The 19,505-nt window shown below is 36.6% G+C and overlaps 1 pseudogene; it reads right to left on the reverse strand.

Annotated features, from left to right (window-relative positions):
- Positions 1–19,505, reverse strand: part of LOC113046004 (GPI-anchor transamidase-like) — a 32,802-nt pseudogene that overhangs the window by 2,165 nt on the left and 11,132 nt on the right.

Raw genomic sequence — 19,505 nt, forward strand, 5'->3', positions numbered from 1 at the left:
TTGATCTTACTCCAAAAACACCCGTTAATCATGTGATTAAATAGGTGAAACACATGATTAATTGCAATTAATCTTTTGATACTAACACACGTGCACACACACACACATATATACATACATATATATATATATATATATATATATACACACACACATGCATACATATATATTTTTTTCTTTACTGCACTGAATATATATCAGTAAGAGAGCAATAATGAGTTCATCTGCATAATACATTGCAGTAAAGGGTGGAGGACAGCAAGAGTGGATGTCCTGAGTGCTAAGGTAGTTAACCTCCACAGAAGATAGGGGCATGGGAGGGTGAAGAACCTACATTAGGGGGCTTCTCACATGGCTGAACACAGACTGATGGACTGACTCTGACAGACGGCTCAGTCCACCTTCAGGAGCAGTCGAGGAGCTGAGCTGGAGTTAACTACAACCACGCTAATGAGGAAGAGGAGGATGGAGTGCGATTATTACCACTTGAAAAGTCAGGTATATCATTGTTTAGATCATGATGTTGAGATTTTCAAAGGCACTCACAAGTAAGTGACACAGTCCTTTGATAGTCAGTAATGGGAACAGACATTTTCACCTGGCGAATGATGAAATAGGTGAACATTTTCAGACACTGCAAGAGGAACACGAGAGACCAGAATATCAAAGAGTCTTTGGGATGGACTCTTGATTTGTACCAGGAAGACCAACTAGAAACTACCCAGAACACTCAAGCCACCTAACAACGTGCCAAAATCATCTGAACTGGTCAGCATTGGCCAGATGGGCTAGTCATTATTGCTAAATAAACCTGGAAAGCATGATCAGTACAGGTCTTTCATCATCCTGAGGGGGCTTCATTTGACAAGCACCAGCTGACTCTATAAGGGGCTTCCAAACATTTTTGTCAGGCGAACCCCTTAGCAAAACATTTGTTTGAAGTATTCCATGAGATTTTAAGTTAATATTTCAATTATTAACTTGAAATAAATTCCAGTGAGGAAAACAATTTTCACCACTGTGTGTGCTATTGCTGCTGCTATAGGGGGAGCCGTGGCCTAGTGGTTAGAGAGTTTGACTCCTAACCCTAGGGTTGTGGGTTCGAATCTCGGGCCCGGCAATGGGCGCCACAGCATGAATGGCTGCTCCGTGTGTGTGTGTGTGTGTGTGTGTGTAAGGGTGAGGGTGAGGGTGTGTGGATGGGTTGAATGCAGAACACGAATTCTGAGTAATGGTCACCATACTTGGCTGAATGTCACTTTCACTTCACTTCAAATGTGTCAAGATAAGTTTCCATGGAGATTAAGACCTCTGTAAAGCTGCTCCATATCTGGGGAATCTGTACTTAACTTGAGTTCTGTTAAAACCGAATAACTTTTCCTTTGTAACAAAGTAAATAGTATATGTCATCATTCATGACTTTCCTCAGGTGTTTTAAAAGTAATAATTATAATAATAATAGTATTGTTTATTTGTTTTTACCCTAACGTGACTAACAAGCCAAACAATCATGCTCACATAAATTGATTTTTGGGTGAACTATACCTTTCAGACACTTAAAAATTGGCATGAGTCAAATCACAGACACAGTTCATAATTGTGACCCTGGATCACAAAACCATATATATATTTATTTATTTATTTATTTATTAATATTATTTTTTTTTTGAGATTTATACATTATCTGAAAGCTGAATAAATAAGATTTCCATTGATGCATGGTTTATTAGGATCTGACCATATTTGGCCTGAGATACAACTATTCGGAATCTGAAAAAAAAAAAAAAATCTGGAATCTGAGAGTGCAAAAAAATCTAGATACTTAGGAAACCGCTTTTGAAATTGCCCAAATGAATACTTAGCAAAGCATATTACAAATCAAAAATTAAGTTTTGATATATTACAGTAGAAAATGTACAAAAAAAATGTATAGAACATGACCTTGACTTAATATCCTAACGATTTTTGGCATAAAAGACAAATCTATAATTTTGACCCATACAATGTTTGTTTGGCTATTGCTAAAAATATACCCAAGCGACTTAAGTCTGGTTTTGTGGTATCATTTTCAAGTCCACCACCACGTTGTTTAAATAGCAAATGCAGTTTGCTGCTGGTATCAAAACGATTGCTCCATTGCCCAACTAAAACCTGGTCTAAAGTCAATGGCACAGTATTTTTTATATATAATTTTTTTATTCAAAAGGCATGTTAGGAAATATGTGCCTATTGGCGGATGCACAACACAAGTACTTTACACTCGGTTTATTAAACAAAGCATCACACAAACATGCCACATTTTTAAAATGAAAGGATTACTAATTCCGCCATGTAAATAGCGAATCCATGATGGTGCAAGCCCTAAATGCATCTGCACCATGTGCTTCAGACCATGCACTGAGATTGTTAAAATAGAGTCCTACATCTCAGAGACAAATGCTTATGACTGCACATGAGCATTTGCTGGTCTAGACTAAAAACATAAGCTTTTTTAAAATGCTATTTGAGCATAAGGAACACAGTTTATAGGGCAGTTCATTTTAGATTTTGTTGGTGATTTGAAATGTGTAATTTAACTGTGATCTCAGCGAGCAGTTTTTGATATTTCAGGATTTCCCTATTCATTTAAAAGGACTTGTTTTTGGATGCCCAAAATAGCTGACCAGAGGCACTGGAAATATGACTGCTGATTGAACAGAGTTTCCCTGAAAGGGACTTTGGCAGAACACACCTAGAAGCTTGAAAGTTTTGGGTCATGGACAAACTGGTGAACACTGAAAAAAAAAATCTTCTTTAACAATATGGCATAATAAAATAAGTCAAGTTAAGAATGACATGAGGGTGAGTAAGTGACCCAGTTTTAATTTTTGGGAGAACTATCTGTCCCTTTAAGTTCTCTGATAAATCATACTTTGTGCATTGAAATTGTACTGCATTCTGCCATAAAACCCTCATGCTATTCAGTGAGGAAATTATTTTCGGTTTGACTGGTTCACAACCCAGCCAAAAAGGACAAAAGGAGTACAGCCATGCATCCTCCTCCTTCAGCTTTGATTCCCTAAAGCCATAGCGCTGAAGCATCAAACTGTCAAGCCAACAAATAACTATTCAAAGCTGAAGACAAGCATTCTCAGAGCAAAATCATCGCAACAAGCAGAGTAATTGAGTTGGGAGAAAAGCACCTTCAGCTGAGTACACTGTGATTAGTCTGACATTTAAAGCCTGATTTAGAAGCAAGAACGATCGCTGCACATAGGGGATAACCTCATCCTCAGCCAGAGATAGACGGGTTGACATAAAAGACAGCACGACTAACAAGTGCTCTTAGAAAGAAAAGATGAGGTTATGGTCCAGTGTTCCCACTGTTATGACCTCATACATGGACTGTAACTTCTGTTAAATAAATGTATCGTGGGATTCCACTAAGAATGAACTGGGGCCGCAGATAGAACTGTTTATTTGCATTTGCAGTCTGCATAGTTTGAAACATTTAATAAGCAAGAAAAAAATAAACTGATCAAAAGTGACAGTAAAGACAATAATGATACTAGATTACTTTGAACTTTCTATTAATCAAAGCACCCAAAAAAAAGTATCACGGTTTCCAAAAAGAAAAAAAAAAACAACAACATCAATTAACATCAAATGTTTTCAACATTGATAACAATAAGAACAATTATCAATAATTAAGCACAATTGATAATGAACAACTACGTACCAAATATGCATGCTATAATGATAATGTGATCATGTGGATCATGTGAAAACTAGAGTAAGTTCTATTGAGATTAATTCAGATTTGCCATCACATGGATAAATTATATTTTAAATCATATTAAAATAGAAAGCAGTTCTTCTAAATTGACATAATAATTTAGGATATTACTTTTTTTTTCATCCAATAAAGACACCTTTAATGAGCATAAGAAACTTATTTCCAAAAAAAAAAACAATAATAATAATTTATTCCAAACTCTTCACATGGATGAGTAAATCAGTCTAAATCAGTTACAAAGCCCATAAATCAGTATAAAATTGTAAATATTTGCCACAATTCTGCAGGCCACTTATGAGTGCTCAGCTGTAGAGGATGCAGCTGATTATAATATCTGGCATACTTTACTGAGACTGTACAGCATTACTCCACCACTCTGCTCCAGGGATAAGAATGAGTCTTTAAAAGGCAGAAAATAAGCTCAACTTCACTGTGCATCAATATACATGGAGTTATAATGCTCTTCTCCTTCAATTTATCATCATTTTATGAATTACTTAATGTTATTTACTTATTTTATTAATTAATTTGACTTATTTCTTTAAAATTTACATTAACACAATTCCTAAAAAAACACCTGCTTACAGTAAAGACAATGTACTAAGAAATTAGGGATATTTATGGTAAAACAATGAAAATGAATTGAATTACTATATGTCTGGTGCACAAATAGTGCTTGGTCCAACTGGACTGAAGGTGATTAGTTAACATGTTGCAGATGTTGCTACGTGCAAAGGACTTAAGCTGTTAACTTTTTTAATGCGGCTGACACTCTGAGTTCAAACAAACCAATATCCCGCAGTATTTCATGTACTCAAACAGTACACTGACTGAATTGATGTGAAGAGAGAACTGAAGATGAACACAGAGCCGAGCCAGATAACGAACAATAGACTGACTCATTCACGAGTCAAGAACCGGTTGCATCGGTTTTCGGATCACCAGTAGTTCTTTCGGACAGTTCGATTCAATAAACCGATTGAAGAAAAATGGTTCACCAGTTCTTTTGCGCTCGACGTAATGGCGTCATTTGCGATGATTGCCCTTGATTCAAGCCTTCGGTTTACCCGCTCTCATAACACTAGCACAGAATCAGTTCAGAATCAATAATCAAAAGAATCAGTTCCGTTCAGACGCCCTGTGTGTCGGTCTGCTTCACGCTGAATCACACATGCGCAGTATCATCAGCTCGGCTCTCGAATCGGATGCGTCTGACAGAAACGATTCTTGACTCGTGAATGAGTCAATGTTTTTTATACGTTATCTGGCTCGGCTCTGTGTTCCTCTTCAATTCTCTCTTCACAGCAGTTCAGTCAGTGTACTGTTTGAATGCATGCATTACTCCGGGATATTGGTTTGTTTGAACTCAGAGGGAGTGTCAGCCACATTAAAAAAGTTAACAGCTTAAGTCATTTGTGGATTAATGCGTATTAGAGATGCGAACCGTTCAAAACGGTTCAGTTCGATTTGGTGAACTGAATGATTCATTCGCGAACCGGATATCCAGACTGCTTTGTTTTGAACTCTCTCTCACAACAGACACGGAAGAGAAGACAATGCTGAATAAAGTCGTTTTTGCTATTTTTGGACCCTTTAAGTTCATATGAGATCACAGCGTTTGGTCTTCATGGAATCATTTCAAATGCTTGGACATTTTGTCCAAAAGTAATATTTTAATAAAGGAATCAGTAAAGAGACTCTCAGCTCAACATTCTCACTAATAAAAATTAATGAAGAGAAAAAAAAGAAATGGATACAGAGAGATCAAAGGTTCTGATGTAGACTGCATGAGGCCAGTAATAGAGTCCACACGCAGTGGGAGGGAGCGTCCAATCATCAGATTCCAGACTGAATGAATGCTAGAAGGACGACTTATCCCGCTACATATCTCCTGCATTACCCCACTGAATAGAACATTCACATATTTATGAATGTCATCTGCAAAGCTCCGTTATGACAGTTAGATATCATCAATCATGACAGCCCTGAATCCTTAGCAATATCCTGTAGCCCTCCTGGGGTTTGGCCGGCAAAACCACAGTATCAAAAAATTGACAGGTGTTCCTTCAGTCACGATTGAATATGACAATCCCTGTATCGCATCCTGGAAAATATTCAGATGTTTCAAAGAAAAAGCAATACTGAAATATGTCCTAGATTTAAGCAGAAATTTAGGAGAAGTACATCAATAGTCTGTGTCCGCCTCTAACATTTGGTTCATTCCAAGGTGGTTTGCAAGGATTTTGGCTGATATGTGAATGCTGGAAATTAATTCAGACCTCTCTAAGGCCAGAAACATATTTTATGAAAGTACATAGATGCCAGGATGAGAATACAGTGATTTATTAAATAATCAGATGTAAATTTTAATGCAAATAACACTTGGAAGGTACTATAGTATAGTAAACTACAATAAAACCGGGATATATAGCAAATGTGCAAAATTTTGCATTCATATTTGCTACAACTGCAAAATAAAACAATACTGTTGCATTTCCACTCCTCTCCAGATAAGGGGACAATTATATAGAGGGATGGACTATGGCAGCAGATGTCAAAATTACAGTCACTCCCTATGCAGCACTATTAGAAACTGCATTGCAGCTTTGTTAACTATTTTCCTGTCATTTAATGGCAGGGTAAAATAACTCAGAATATATATGTACATTCATACATAAAAAAGCTAGATTTATATGAATTTAAATGAAGGAGCAATTGAACATTATTAATGTTAATGAAGGATAAATAAAGATTATTTCACACCAAAGGAGATGCAAAAAAGAGAAACAAAACACATATGAATGTTTCTTTCAGACCAAGAGTGAAATGAATATGAGCTATATCAGGAAAAGTAAATTCACGCCTGTGATTGCATTATTTAAAGAGAAGCAAGTTCAACATTCTCATTTCAATAATTAAATACATTAGTATATGTTATCACTTAATAAACTGAGATTAAATACATAAAGTATGATTGTGCTATTTAACAAATTTTTGAAGTACTGCAGGTTTGCATAAAATTCAGTGTTTGCATTTCCTTGTGTTTTTATTCATTTTGATGAATTATCTACAGTATCTAACTATCTATCTATCTATCTATCTATAAAGCGCTGTTGCATGTCTATATTTCAGAAGCATACACATTTACTTAGAGTACATTTTACTACAATTTTATCTTAAAATAACCTCTACGGGTTAATGCTTTAACTTCAGTAAATCCCATTATCGTTATTATTTTAATAAAAAAACAATTAAATGAAAATAAAATTTCCATATGTAAATGGAAAAGCTGTGGCTTAAGTGACTGATTTGGATTCACCTCCTTTGATCAACTACATATTTCAGTTGTTAACAGGTTTCAGTAAGCATCCCGTTAAACCCTCATTTTGCTGTTTTCCAACCATTTCCTCATCTACACTTTCCAACAACAACTATAGTCTTACCTGATGAATAATTTCAGCCACTGGAAGTTAATCCACATACGACAAAGATTCGATTTGCATATCGCCACTTCCAGACCTGAGGAAAAGAAAACAAAATAATAGATAACAGTATTAACGACAGACAAAACAAGTCCTTTTTAAATGTAATGTTTTCAGACTTGGCCTGTGGTAAAAACTAAGCAAATTACATGTTTTGTGTTCCGTAAAATTGAAGCACCCCCTAATCTAGCTACATTACGATGCAGTGGGCTAAGAAGCCAAAGCCTCACCACTGTTAGCCATCCTCTCCGCAACTGCCCACAGTCTGTTAGTTTGAGTGGTGAGATGATGTTTTGGCCCTCATGTAGACTAGCAAAGCTCAGAACCAGACAAAAGAGTCTGCTTTAGCCCGGCTGTCTACAACCTCATATATGAGTGGCTGCTGAAATTAAATTCAGTATGCAGCCCTCAATTCCACACAACAACTGACTGAGGCCGAGAGTGATCGGAAGTGCAAGGTACCAAAACAAAAACAAATCGTCTCTGATAATGACTGGAGGGAAGAAAAGAGAATGTGCTAGAAAGCCCCCATGAAATTCCACTGGACTGCATTTTTGTGGAATCTGTAATTTCTCTCTGAATAATATGCATCTCTATATTTTGCTCAAGAAAATCATGCATTCAGAGTTAGCTGAAGCAACACTATACAGTTAGCTGACAAATAAAATGAATCAAGCATTTTAAATATTCTTTGGGTTACATGAGGTTGATGATTGGCAGGTAATTTTAGAGGTGTCTTTGCTATTCACTGAACAAACTGAAAAGTGTTTGCATGAAGAATGAGGACTGGAGTTTAACAAAACGATGTGCTGGAGAGCAGAGGCAATTGGTAATCTATAGTTGGGCACAGCATTTCAGACGACAAATCATTCCTGTATTTCAATGAGCGACCGGGGCATCCAATTCACGGTAAACCGGGATGAGGCTTTTTTCTGTTAGTTGACAAAATGGCCTGTCATTCTAGCCATGTGTATGGTATAGGCACATTGAACCACTTTTGGTCTCAGTTCAAATGGCTAGACTTTAATTACTGCAAAAGGAAAAGCAACAAGAGCACAGCTACATTATTTACTGTGAGCCTGTCGGCTACAACATCCGGACTCGAGCAATGGAACAGTAATAAAAACATTGCAGTAGCAATGTAACAAATCGTTTTTCACTGTTTCAAGTAATAATATAATTTGTGTGTGTGCTGCTATGCATCAGATTTTAGGCATTTTGGGAGGTTGTTTGGTCGTTTCGTACTTGGCCAAGTCAAAAAGAGCCTACCTTCTTTATAAAATTCTGATCCAAAGATCTAGGTGCATACCAGTATGTCAGATTCATCCTTCAAATCCTTATTGAGAATCTCTTTAACAATCTGTACAGTTCAAGATGTAATTTGACAAGTTGCACAACAAAATGTAATACTTAGGCCTAATTATAAACAACAATTACTGTCACAGAGGTTGCAGAATATCTGCAGGGTTTCTACTCAACTCCATTATTGTTGTTGCTAAATCACACTGCATTTAAATAAAGGTCTAGACAAATCAAAGCGACAAAAATGAACACCACCTCACATTGCCTGCCTTTTAGCCAGATTGCTGTTTCATCAGACCGCAGAAACTACATCCATTGGCCAATTAGCATTAGCATGTATGCTCTGTGCCTGTGTGAGCAGAAAATAACTCTCCATACCAGCAGGTGGCAGTAGTGTTTTCATCATTCAAGAAGAGAAACCAAAAGACTTACTCTGTATCTGAAATTGTATACAGTACTACACAGTATGCGAAAAACAGTACACCAAAAGAGTAGTATGTTACTACTCTAATAGTACGAATTCATAGTATTCGAAAAAGGTGAGGCGAAAAGTACACCTACTACTTCTGCCCGCATTCTGAAGTGTGCATTCGATGGACACATTACTGTCCCATGAGGTCTCGGGAGAGGATTTATGAATGGCTGTGAAGTAAGGCAACTGACAATGAAAAGTCACACAATAGTAACAACATGACGGCTATAAAATGTCCGAATTATTTTCATACTACCCATATTCAATACTATATAGAACTTCCTTTTTTTTATCGGTTACGAAGTAAGTCCGAATTAGGGCTGGGCGACAAAACATTAAAGAAAATGATTGTGATGTCATTTTTCCTGATAAAACAATAACAAGAGTGTGATAAATGTTCCATATAATGTTTATGCACCAAAAAGAGGAATGATTGACCATTTATCCGCTTGGCCCAAAGTCTAAATGCTGCGCAGCGCAAGCTTACTTGAGCAAATGTGTTTTCTCACTGATGAGTCTCTGTCACGCAAACACTAAACAGCACTGTGAGATCCAGTTTGAGGCCCTCGAATTCAGCAAAAAACACAAATAACTCGGTGAACTAGTTTAAAGCCAGTTGAAACGGCACTGACAAACAGGAGAAACACTATGCACAATGTTGCATTTAATATGTATTTACTGCAGTAACACTAAGTGCACCATGGTACTGTGGCAGAAATGTGGGATAATCATAAGAAATGTTATGATATTATTTATCTTTACATTAATTAAATGTATTAAAGTATTTCAGTATACTGAACACCCAATCAGAGTGATTTTTCACTTACGGTCTACAGCTCCAATTCAAAATTTCTTAAAAAAAAAAAAAAAAAAAAAAAAAAGACACACACAGTAGTTCGACTAGTGCCACAAGTGGAAAAAACAAGGGCATTAATGACCCTACACTGACCGATTGACAATAATCAGACTGATGCGTCACGTAAACCATAAACGTCCTCATGAAATCAAAACAGAGCAATTTTACTTTTCTGCTCATTGCTATTCATGCAGTAAACAATTAATCAGCGCAAGTTAATCCACAAATGTCTGTCTTCATAATCTTAATACGAAAATTGACTTCCCCTCTGGAATGGCATTTCTCTGTTGAGCTTGGGTTGGACAACCTAAACCTCACTCCTCCAACAATCAGTCTACTTCAGGTATGCTAAAAATCAAGCTCTGCACTCTGATTTATTCATTCAATATTCAGTTTTACTCTGAAATACATCACAATATTGAAGTAAAGTGGGTATCAACTTCATAAGGACTTTAAAGTGAAGCTCTGCTTTGTTGAATCACCAACAGTCGTTCTTGCATAAGCCGCTGGCAATTGGAAACTCTCAATGAAAACGAATGCCTTCCTGTCGATTTACCACTGTAAATTGCTGTTGGTGTGAACGCACCTTCAGATTCTTGTTGAAAACTGTAAGCATGCATCAGCATTAGTAATGATATTTGCCTTAGCAAACACCACTAATAATCGCTGAAGCATCTCGGAAAACATCTGCCAATGCAAGCTAATGAATCATTTAAAGGGACTCAAAATTATTCAACATCCATAACTGCGTTTTGCAACTATTCTAACAGGATGAACTTTTAATCAACGTTCCTTTGGTCAATTTATAAGAAAAAACATTAGAAGGTGTCTACAGAGGGCGAGTGTGTACTGAGAGTACACTTTCATTTCCTTTATGCCCGCGCCGCACCTCCTGATTCATTTTTCATTTGGTAACATCACCTGACATTTAATTACTATGAGACTTGAGACCTGCACTAGGCAGTCAACATCATCACCTTGGCCAAACCTGAATTTCAATACAATCTCGTAAAGAGTGGGTACTGTACGTATCATAAAGACAAGTGGGGAGTCTATTAAACCATCCTCCTCTGTAAAACTTAATTTACCTAATGGAAGCCCTCTGATACAGCAGCAGACTGCGGAGGAAAGGAGATGGAAAACAGGATAGCTGCAGAAAGATTTAGTGTCGTAACGCCTTTACTGTCATGCTCTGAGAGACGTCTCACGGAGAGGGAAAATAAAAGTTGTGCAGCTTTTAAGCACTCTGAAAAACAATGTTCTGCTATGCTGAAGCCTTGAAGGGGTTATTCAGGGAAGTCGTGGCCTAATGGTTAGAGGGTTGGACTCCCAATCGAAGGGTTGTGAGTTCTAGTCTCGGGCCGGACGGAATTGTGGGTGGGGGTAGTGCATGAACAGCTCTCTCTCCACCTTCAGTACCACGACTTAGGTGGCCTTGAGCAAGGCATCGAACCCCCAACTGCTCCCCGGGCGCCGCAGCATAAATGGCTGCCCACCATTAGAAGGTGTCTACAGAGGGCGAGTGTGTACTGAGAGTACACTTTCATTTCCTTTATGCCCGTGTGTGCTCACAATGTGTGTGTGTGTGTTCACTGCTCTGTGTGTGTGTGCATTTCGGATGGGTTAAATGCAGAGCACAAATTCTGAGTATGGGTCACCATACTTGGCTGAATGTCACGTCACTTTCACTTTCACTTTTTTTCACTTTCACCCAAAATGGCATATTCTGTCATCATTTACAATCCAGTGTGACCTTTCTTTAAAGGAACAAACATTTTTGGAAGACTACACTTGCTACTTTTTACTATAAGTTAAAGCTGCAGTAGGTAACTTTTGTAAAAAAATATTTTTTACATATTTGTTAAACCTGTCATTATGTCCTGACAGTAGAATATTAGACAGATAATCTGTGAAAAAATCAAGCTCCTCTGGCTCCTCCCAGTGGTCCTATTGCCATTTGCAGAAATGCATCCGCTCCCGGTAAGAAACAACCAATAAGAGCTGCGGTCCGTAACTTTGTTTGTGTTCAAAATGTGGAAAAATGTATATAATAAGCGAGTACCGCGGGAATCCATTTTCCAAACCGTGTTTTTAGCTGGTCCTGAATCACTAGGGTGCACCTATAATAAGTGTTTATATTCGGACTATTTTAGATTGCTTCGGGGATACCGCGGCGGAGTAACCCAGTAGCTTTGTGATCCTTCATAGACATAAACAGAGAGAAGTAGTTCCGGCTACGATGTTCTTCCACAAGACGCAAGCAGTTCTGTTTATTAACCTCTAGAGCGTCAAAAGTTCCCTACCGCAGCTTTAATGCTGGGGTTTAATAGACCTGACTTGAGCTGAATAATGACACTGTTGTCTTCTGAACTATAGTTGAAATGAACTCTGCAACACTGACCCTGTTATTAAATCAAAATTAGAATAAAAAATCAGCTGACACAATATTGTCTCCTATAGAGCTGCTTTTTCATAATTTGCTGTTTATTATACTGTGAAATTGCTTTGTAACAATCAAATGAATTGAATAAAATGTTATGAAGATTAGAAAAAGGCATAATGCTGTTTACATGATCTGACTTGTAACCCTGACAACTGTAAGTAATTAAATAATAAAGCAATAATTTGGAAAAACAGGCATTATGGTCAGAAGCACCATAGTTTCAGATGAATTAGGATTCAGATTTAGGTCTAAATGTAATTTGATTTGAATCATGTGCTGCTGCTATTCCAATACAGCTACAGTAGATAAAGTTAATTCACTTCACTATGATGCTGAGGAATCTAATAGGTTTTTATCTAGTCTTATCCACACACCGACTGCATTACAGATTAGTTTGACAGCACAGAAAACCTGAAATATATTTCTTCCTTTTTCCCTTTCAGATTACTACTGCCATCTCGTGGCCGACTTGTTTCACAACAATGAATGCAAATGCTATGCTTTTTTTTTTTTTTAAGTCTCTAGCACACATTTATCATTACTTGGGTCACTTTTCAAAACTCTTCTCACAGTGAGCACAACAGCTTTCTTCAAAGGCTAAACTGTGGATCAGCTATCATTGCTTTGGCACAAAATGCATTCAATGACTCCATCAAACTGAACTATTTCCTGGACAACCACCATCAAAATTTGCATGTTGACACACTTTATAACACTGTTAAACTTACGTTCAAAACATACTGGAATACAAAACTGAAAAAGACAGCAATTTGCTACATTTGTACAGTAACACCATACTGAAATATCTTTCCAAAATAAAGAATGAAACACTAAAAAAACAATTGCATGAACTCCTGCATGGTGTTAGCCTTTTCAATTTCATTGCCATTTATACAAAAGGGTAAACTAGGAATAATGTTGTATATAGACCATGCAATATATACAGCAGTGAACTGTAACAGCAGAAACAAACTAAACAACCTTGGTTGATAACCATTGCTATTGTTATAGAACAATGAGTTGATTTGAGATATGTATGAAGGGTTTTGGTAGTATTATTTCATTCTGAATGTGAATTTTTAAACCTGAGCTAAGCTGAAGGTTCATTAGTAGAGCTGTGTAAAACAGTGACCTAAGAAATGGGAAATGGATCCTGGGAATTGTTATTTAAAAAAAAAAAAAAAAAATCCTGGAACTATGATCAAAACTACAACCTCATACCTTTAAGACAGAATTATGCACCAACACTTTATTTAAAAAATATATTTACCTTAATTTAACTGAGAATCCATGTATCACTTTCCAGAGTAAATATTAAAGTAAAACAGTATTAATGCTGTGCTTTATTTATATTTTTTTATTTGTGCTTATTAAGAAAAAAAAAAAAACACTGTGAAAAGACATTCCGTATAGGTTTGGATACGAATGAAATCCATCAAATGTATAAAAAATAAAAAATAAACAAATAAAAATAATCCTAATGTAAGATGAAAACTATAAACAATTCAAAAACAAAACAACAACAAACAATCAACTTAATATTCAGAAATATCTTTTGGATAAAGAAAGGAAAATCACATGTGTATTCTGATTTGGCATATTCAGAATTGTAAAGAGAATCAGATCTACATCACAGGTAATAGTTAATATACTGTAGCTGTTGTCAGAAGCCCCTGTATGAGCTCACAAACTCCAGCTTCTATTGGGATTTCATATTCCTTTCAGCCCACCACAGAAAAGGTCAACCGCAGTAGCCCAGACCTAATCTGAGACAAAGCTTTCCTTCTTTTTTCCTCCCCTCTCTTGTACATTTTGCTCTTGTTTTATTTGAGCACTTTGTTTGGACCTGAAGCAGATGGACCCTTTTGTAGCTACAATATTTACAGTGAGATTCTGAAGGGTGTTTAATAATAATAATTCTACTTGCTGAAGTTCACATAGAGAGAACTGTATACTAAACATGTTTAGACTGGGAGGACAATGAGGTTGTTTAAAAAAAAAAAAAAAAAAAAAAAAAGACTGACAGATTTGAAACTTATCTCTTTTTAAGAGAAATTGCTCTTCTAGAAGAAAATGGCTTTATAATTTAACATCTTTAGCTAGTAAATGGATTGCAGCAGGCAAACTTCACCATTTATAGTCTTATTATCATTAAAAGTAAAATGGTATTTATCAACAACAGTAGTCATATTTATCTTACTGGAAACCTGTGTGACCCGATTCGGCCAGGATCACAGTAACCATGGTGAAGCAGTATGCAAAATCATTAACGGGTCATTAGAGGAGTCAATATCACTAATAAGGTTTTTAATAGTGAACAGCCACAATGCTTCTAATGCTTGATTAAATTAGACTGTTTGCTCTGGAACATTCAAACTGGGTTAATTAAGGCTGCTGATATAACCGCTAAACGCTCATTAAAAAAACATTAATTATGCCAGACTGAAGAAAATAGACAATTATCTGGCAGAATTTTATTCTTCTTATTATTATATTGTTATATAATTGCTATCTATCTATCTATCTGTCTATCTGTCTATCTGTCTATCTATCTATCTATCTATCTATCTATCTATCTATCTATCTATCTATCTATCTATCTATCTATCTATCCAACCATCCAGAAACAAGCTTCCATATTAAAGGGACAGTCCATCTAAAAATTTAACTACACAGTTTTGCTTCCATTGGCTTTCACTGTATGGACAAATGCTCCACCGAAGAAAAAAAGTCATCGTGAGGGTGAGTAAACAATACTATTTTTTATTAGGGTGGACTATGCCTTTAAGAGTCAAATCATTTTCCACCACAGTTAACATAAAAAAAAAAGAAGAAAAAAAATTGTTGTCAAATCTTGTCACTTAAAGGAACACTCCGCCGTTTTTTGAAATAAGGCTTATTCACATTATTTCCTACATTTAGATAGGTGGGCAAATGCATTTTTGTGTCAGTGCATGCATTGTTTTAGTTTGACTGGGTCGGCGCTAGCTTAGCTTAGCACAATGAATGGAATCCTTTGTTGCCAGCTAGCATGGCCTGAGTAAAAGTGATCAAAAAATTAAAAAAAACCCCACCTAATTACTTCTTGTGGCCTGCGTATTGATAACGAGTACAAATAGCGATCCAGATTAACACTAGGCGATTTCCTATGCAGATATTGACTTGGGACTATATTATGGGGAAGCACAGGCGAAGCACTGCTGCTTAGGCGAAGCACTGCTACTTCGGCGCAGAGATATCACGCAACACATGAAATCCCACGACTTCCGTCAACATACCGGCGTCCAACGCGTCAAAAAAAAAAAAAAAAAAACAGAATAAGAAGAACATACCGGCGTGACCTGCACCGAGTGTCTTCGCTTTTGGATGATTTATTTTGAGAAGTTACAGCAAACATGGTTATTACCTGCATAGCAAAAGGTTGTGAGAACAAGCAAAGGACATACACGAATGTAATGTTTCACAGAATTCCATCTAATGTGGAACTGAGAAATAAATGGCTAGCAGCTCTGGAGATCTGTAGTTCAACGCCTCTCAACAAAATAAAGCAGTATCGTGTTTGCGAAGAACATTTTGCACCAGAGGACTAACGTTACTTTGAAAAAATGGAATATGGGCCCAGAAAGACGGTACTACGTCTGGAAGATACGGCAGTCCCATCTATTTTCAAAGCAAAGGAAGAACAAAGTGCACATGTAAGTTGTCTTTTATTTCTCTTCCTTATGTTAATCTGTGTTTTTATTCGGATGTAAAATAGATACTGCACTAGACTACGGATAGACTAGATTACTATCTAGACTACGAACCTGTAAAATGAAATGACTGAGGGGTAAGTTAGCTAGCTATATTTCTCTCACCGAATTAGACTCGGGAGTTTTAGTATAACTACTAGAGAGGAGACAACACGATAAGCCACCAACCTATATTGCCTGTGAAAACATCAACTCTATGTGAATACAGGTATAATATGGGTCGATCTATACATGCGTCATGATTAAAATAATCACTTACTCTGTGGACAGGTGTCCATTTGGTCCATTCGGCGTGGGGCATTTTTTCCAGTTCACTTTGTCACACCGGAAAAAAAATCGAGTACTGCAGAATGGATCAGCGCCGTGAAATCCTCTGTAGATGTGACACAACTTCGGGCACGCTCATCTTGATCTGACGTGTTGAGCCTGGTCATCAATGGCAAAAACATGTCCAAGTCTCTACAGCACAGACACTCTATTTCCCCACATTCACACCACCAGTTCATGTTGGCTCTCATCCTCACGTCATCAGGCTGTTGAACGATCGCAACCTCCTCCTCCTGTCGTTCTATTTCCAAAGCACGCAGCTCGTCTTCTGTAAACTCTGGTTCAAATAGGTATGGTTCTGGTTCTTGGCTGTCTGAGATCTCAAAAGTCTATCTCAAAATCTGCCATGTTCATCGCCATTCGTGTACTGTAAGGAAAATAGCCAGGCAGCTACTATTCACGCCGGTATGTTGACGGAAGTCGTGGGATTTCGTGTGTTGCGTGATATCTCTGCTCCGAAGTAGCAGTGCTTCGCCTAAGCAGCAGTGCTTCGCCTGTGCTTCCCCATAATATAGTCCCAAGTCAATATCTGCATAGGAAATCGCCTAGTGTTAATCTGGATCGCTATTTGTACTCGTTGTGAATACGCAGGCCACAAGAAGTAATTAGGTGGGTTTTTTAAAATATTTTGATCACTTTTACTCAGGCCATGCTAGCTGGCAACAAAGGATTCCATTCATCGTGCTAAGCTAAGCTAACGCCGACCCAGTCAAACTAAAACAATGCATGCACTGACACAAAAATGCATTTGCCCACCTATCTAAATGTAGGAAATAATGTGAATAAGCCCTATTTCAAAAAACGGCGGAGTGTTCCTTTAAATGCATGGTCCCAATGAACAGAATTTATCACGATTCTCGGCCATGCACACATTATACCACAAATTAATGTCCATTAGTATTTAAGCTCTCAATTATATACAATCCTGCTTTTTGTCCAACAAAGTCAACACTGAATGGCCTAATTAACTCAATTCACTACAGAAGACCCACTGCATTTTTCCAGGAAACTGTAATGCTCAATATCATTTAGAGTATAATGACTGTGTTCTCACCTCTGTATCGTCGGCTTTACAGAAGATGTCAGATTGATAGTGTCCTTGGTGATCTCCACTTTGCGGACACTTCCCAAAAAGTCAGTGATGAGGACGCTCCCGGGATTCCTCTGGAACAGGTCAGTACGGTGACCCGGAGTGGACACACACTGACTCTGTGGGCACACCTTAAACTGAAACAAATACACATCTGTCAGTCAAATAGGACTGAGACTGAGAAAGAGATTAATTACAGGTTGCCAAGTTCTAAGAGCGCATTCACTCCCAAATGGATTTGCAGTTTAATTGAACTGTCAGCTGTCAGAAATGAATACAAAGAAAAATAACAAAAGTTACCATTTAAATAACCTCTGTTCCTATACATTCAGCCATGGTTTACAGGAAAATGTCACTAATATGTGATCTTGTGAATTCTTACAAAAACAGATTATAAAGATTAAAGAAAATCAGCTTGCAGATGAAACATGGACATGAAAAAAGCAACCGGTAAAAGCTGTCAAAATCATTTTCATTTTAAAAATATGGAACAAATGTCATTAAAATGTTACACTGATTCCATTCTGAAGGATTAAACATTTGTTTCTCAATGTGTCCACATTCTGTGAGGTTTAAGCCATTATATAAACACTTTTTACTCTTAATCCACCCTAAACTCGAAATAATCCTTTTTACTATGACCTCAGGATGAAATATTTTAAGACCAAATCCTGTCCAGCTGGAATGCAGTGTGTGTCAACATTAAATTGCATTCACCATTCACAATTTATTTTTTCTTTTCCATAATATGGCATATGTCACTGAACATTCTGGAACTGAATATTCAAAGAAATTCAATCCTGTCTGATTTTATTCACTGGGAAATGATTGGATTGTGAAAGGTGGACTTTCTGTATCAGAATGGAGCCAGACTTGAATGCGAGTTTACAGTTGATTGTGGAAAGAATGGAAATTTTGACCTGCTGGGTACCGAGATCATGACTGAGAAATGGAGACTTTTTTTTTCCTTACTGGAATAGCTTATGCATATGAATAATGCATGGTAAGACCAGTAATGTGGACTAAGATTTTTGATTTAAGAGGAACATGTGTAGAGGCATATCCTCTTACAATAACGACTGCATTGACCGCATCTCTGTAAACATGACAATATAAAACTATTTTAAAACGATTCAAGCCTACCTAATCAGAATCATTTAATACAATTCACTGAAAACATCAAGAGGTCCTTTGAAAATGTTTGTTAAATGCATGTTAAATCATTTGAGAACTAATGCAATAAATAAGCTTATTAAATTCATAAGCTGCAACTGCTAAATCAAAAAAAAAAAAAAAAAAAAAAAAAAGACCAAGTAGTTTTATAAATCATTTACTATTTGGATGTTTTTGAAAAGAAAAAGCAGCTATAAATAAAAACATCACAGTCCATCATTTGCATTATGAACACCTTATTAAGCATAATTAGCAGGGAAATAATAATAATAACAATACAAAACATTGATGTGAAATCTGCTCTATACACTACTGTTCAGAAGTTCAGGGTTGGGAAGATTTTTAAATGTTTTGAAAGAGGTCTCTTATATTTATTATATACTCTTATTATATTTATTTGATCAAAAATCTAGTAAAAACAGTAATATTGTGAAATATTATTACAATTAAAAATAAATTTTATAACTGTTAATATGATAATATTAATAATTGTGAATAAAAACAGAATGCAATGATATGGAAGTTCAAATTTCAATATTTTATTCAGAACACAACATAGATGACATATCAAATGTTTAAACTGAGAAAATGTATCATTTTAATGGAAAAATAAGTTGAGTTTAAATTTCATGGCATCAACACATCTAAAAAAAAGTTGAGAAAAGGCCATGTTTACCACTGTGTGGCATCCCCTCTTCTTTTTATAACAGTCTGCAAACGTCTGGGACTGAGGAGACAAGTTGCTCAAGTTTAGGAATAGGAATGTTGTCCCATTCTTGTCTAATACAGGCTTCTAGTTGCTCAACTGTCTTAGGTCTTCTTTGTCTTTGGTC

Source organism: Carassius auratus, chromosome 27 (assembly GCF_003368295.1).
Source record: "Carassius auratus strain Wakin chromosome 27, ASM336829v1, whole genome shotgun sequence".
NCBI classification, from domain to species: domain Eukaryota; kingdom Metazoa; phylum Chordata; class Actinopteri; order Cypriniformes; family Cyprinidae; genus Carassius; species Carassius auratus.